At 39.2% G+C, this 3,943-nt stretch overlaps 1 non-coding gene across 1 annotated transcript; it reads left to right on the top strand.

Moving 5' to 3' along the window:
- The first annotated feature begins 2,780 nt into the window (after window positions 1–2,780).
- On the top strand, window positions 2,781–2,886 carry LOC121231692 (small nucleolar RNA R71). Its single transcript, XR_005929748.1, has one exon. It is a non-coding gene; the product is annotated as a small nucleolar RNA R71 (small nucleolar RNA).
- The last annotated feature ends 1,057 nt before the right edge of the window (window positions 2,887–3,943 follow it).

The raw sequence follows: 3,943 nt of genomic DNA, 5'->3' as shown, positions 1-3,943 counted from the left end.
GAAAAATGGAGGGTATAGATAGAGAAAAGTGGGGATTAATGCAAGGGAAGTGGATTTGAGGGTGGTTTGGGGGTTGGGGAATTGAGAATCTGAGGAATGGTGACCGGAATCGGGATTAGGGAATGGGGAAGGGTAAATTTTGGCAGGGTTTTGAAAAGGGGAAGAAGATGAATAGTGGTTTGCTTATATAGGGGAGGCTCACACGGCCTAAGGCCATACCCATTTACTTTGAGGATGAGCCCGTGTTTTTCAAATTTTGGGAGTTTGGTCATGCCTGACTACTATCCCACACCAGTGTGTCTTGGGCGTGTGTTGAACACGGCCATGTTGCATGGTCGTGCCTCACTTTGTTCACTTCTCCCACGCTCGTGTGTTATAGTTGCACGCCTGTGTATTGTTGTACACGGCTAAACGGCACGGACGTGTCTCACGCCTGTGTCGAAGAAACAGAATCGAGCCTTGTCCCTGGCAAGCCCATGGTTTTCCATTCCCATGCCCGTAGTCTCCTATCAAGTTCACCCACGGCCATGTCGCACGGCCATGGGGATGTATCGCACCCCGTGTTTTGGGGAAATCATGTCCTGTTTCAACACGGCCGTATCGCACGATCGTGTATCTTCTTCTGTTTGGCTACGGCTTTAGGCACGCCCGTGTACCTTGCCGTGTGTGCTGAAAAACTTTGCAATTCAAAGATTAAGTTAATGATTCAAAGTGTTAAAAATTAAAAACAAAGAAATTAAAATATGTTAGTGCTCGGGTTGCCTCCCGAGAAGCGCTTATTTATAGTCTAAGCTTAACTTACCTCTCCGTTGAAAGATCATGGTGGTTTGAGGAGTTCATACTCCTCATTCCTGCTGTCAATCTTAAAATAAGGTTTTAATCGGGTGTTGTTTACCTTAAAAGTGCCAAACTTGGGATGACTCACCTTCACTGTACCGAATGGAAAAATACTGAGTACCGTAAGAGGGATTTTCTCATTTGGTGTGGTAGTGACAATGTGGGGATCTGCGGCATCTAGTAAGACTTTATCGCCAACCTTAAGTTGATTAAGAGAGGTATCGGGCTTGTTTTGGTGTAGTCTCGGTTTATCATTTGTTCTCGATTTGTTTGCTCACCATTCATCTAGCTCCTCTATTTGAAACCTTCGTTCCTCATGGGTGTCTTTGTTCGCTACTTGATAATAGTGCTCTGTCTCTGTTGTCTTGGTTCGAGGAGGTTCCTGCAAGAACGATTGAATATTAGTTTTGTCATCGGCAAGTTTCATAGCATTATCTTGAGTCTTAGAGGTTTTGACTAAATCGTGTGCTTGGAGTGTTATTGCGTCGTCTCCTGCACGAAGTGTTAGCTCTCCTATGCCTACATTAATAATGGTTCTGGGAGTTGCTAAAAAGGGTCGTCCTAAAATTAAAGGTACCTCTTTATCCTCATCCATATCTAAGACGACAAAGTCTGCTGGGTAAATAAATTTATCAATTTTAACGAGAACATCTTCAATAATACCTTTAGGAAATCTAACTGTTTTGTCAGCCAATTGTATGCTCATCCTAGTCTGTTTGGGCTTACCGAGACCTAGTCGTTTAAACATTTTATACGGTATAACATTTATACTTGCCCCTAGATCAATTAAAGCATTATTCACAGATAAATTGCCAATTAAGCAAAGAATTGTAAAACTCCCTAGATCTTTCAATTTGTTAGGTAGCTTATTCTTTAGAATAGCTAAGCAGACTGCATTGAGTTCCACATGCGATGTAGTGCCTAATTTTCTTTTATTGCTCAGAAGTTCCTTTAAAAATTTTGCTGAGTTGGGCATCTGCGAGAGAACTTCAATAAATAGTAAGTTAATATGTAATTTCTTTAAGAGTTTGACAAACTTACTGAATTGTTCTTTTGTTCTGTCCTTCGTCATCACTTTAGGACATGGCACACGAGGTTCAGAATACGTACTTACCTGTTTGGGATCATCGTCGTTTACCTCTTCTCGACCTTTGTTCATTGCATTGTCTTGCTGTAATTCTAGCTCTGGTGCAATGAATCATTCCTTATTTTGAGTACTAATTGCATTGAGGTGTTCTCTCGGATTATGTTCAGTATTACTTGGAAAGCTACCTTGTGGTCGTTCGAAGATTAGTTTGAATAGTTGGCCTATCTGAGTTTCGAGTCCTTGGATCGATGCTTGTTGATTTTTAAGTGCTGTCTTGGTATTTTGGAAACGGGTTTCTGACACCGAGATGAATTTATAAAGCATCTTTTCAAGGTTTGCTTTCCTCTCTTGTTGATAAGGTGGCTGTTGAAAACCCTGAGGATTCTGTGGCTTTTGATTCCCTTGACCACTCTAGGAGAAATTTGGGTGGTTCCTCCAACCTGCATTATAAGTATTACTATATGGGTTATTTTGAGATCGGAAGTTATTGTTACCTATATAGTTGACTTGTTCTTCTTCATTTGTAGGATTGAAGGGTTGGTATTCTGTATGCACACCTCCGCCACTTGAGTCACACCTCATTACTGGATATACCTGTGTGGAACCAAGTAAATCGTCAATCTTTTTATTGAGAAGTTCTACCTGATTAGAGAGCATGGTGACTGAATCGATGTTATAAATGTAGGTTGTTTTCGTTGCCTTTGTCCTCATAACTTGCCACTGATAGTTATTCAGTGACATCTCCTCTATAAATTCATAGGCATCTTCTAGTGTTTTATTGTTGATGGTTCCGCCAGCAGCTGCGTCAACCATTTGCCGAGTCGAGGGAAATGTTTGTATTTGAAGCCAAAGTGGTAACCCATGGTGAGGGCACCTTCTTAGTAATTCCTTGTATCTCTCCCATGCATCGTAAAGTGTTTCTAAATCCATTTGCACAAAAGAAGAGACATCATTATGTAATTTAGCCGTTTTAGCCAGTGGAAAATATTTTAGTAAAAATTTCTCCGTCATTTGTTCCCAAGTAGTGATAGACCCTCGTGGTAACGAGTTCAACCACTGTTTAGCTTTGTTTCTCAGTGAAAAGGGAAACAACCGAAGACGTATGGCATCATCAGAAACGCCATTGATTTTAAATGTATCGCAAAATTCCAGAAAGTTCGCTAAGTGAGTGTTGGGATCTCCATCCTGCAAACCATCAAACTGAATAAACTACTGTATCATCTGAATAGTGTTAGGTTTTAATACAAAAGTATTTGCAGCTACAGCAGGTTTAACTATGCTAGATTCAGTTCCTGTTAAAGAAGGTTTAGCATAATCATACATAGTACGTGGAGCAGGATTTTGATTTGTCACAATTGCAGTAGGTAGCTGATTGCCTTGGTTTTCAGCCATCTCGTCGGTTGGGTGTTGAGTATCGCCTTCTCGCTCGTTCTCTGTGTATCGTAAGCTATGCTTTATTTCTCTTTGATTTCTACGGACTCTGCGATCAATTTCTTCGTCAAAAATTAATGGTCCTGACAGGTTTCTTCTAGTCATAAATTATAAAAACTTGCCAAGAGAAAAAAAAAGTAAATTAATAAATAATAATAATAATAAACTAAAATTAAATTGCAAGAAAAATAAATGGCTAAAGTAATAAAAATTTAGTGTTCCTAATATTTCAATTCCCCGGCAACGGCACCAAAAACTTGATCTCGTGATTCATAACAAGTAATAAATATTTATAAAGAAGATGAAACCTAGACTAACTATTATCACGACGAAAAGGCAAGCACACCTATCAAACAATAGTATAGTAATGGCAAGACCAGGATATCGTACCCAAGGGAACCAAAAGTACTAGTAATAACTATCTTTTTATTATCTAGCCTAAGAATAAAAGGGTTTGTTTATTAAACTAATTATCTAAACTAATTAACTAATCTAATTAAAGCAAAGAGAAAATTTGGAAAAAGATTTGAAGAAAAGCAATTGATAAAGATGACACCCAAGGAGGAATCCACCTAGATTTCACTTGTT

The sequence above is a fragment of the Gossypium hirsutum genome, chromosome A06 (assembly GCF_007990345.1).
Source record: "Gossypium hirsutum isolate 1008001.06 chromosome A06, Gossypium_hirsutum_v2.1, whole genome shotgun sequence".
Classification (NCBI taxonomy): Eukaryota; Viridiplantae; Streptophyta; class Magnoliopsida; order Malvales; family Malvaceae; genus Gossypium; species Gossypium hirsutum.
Note: the sequence above shows the minus strand (reverse complement) of the source record. Positions and strands in the feature narration are given on the sequence as shown.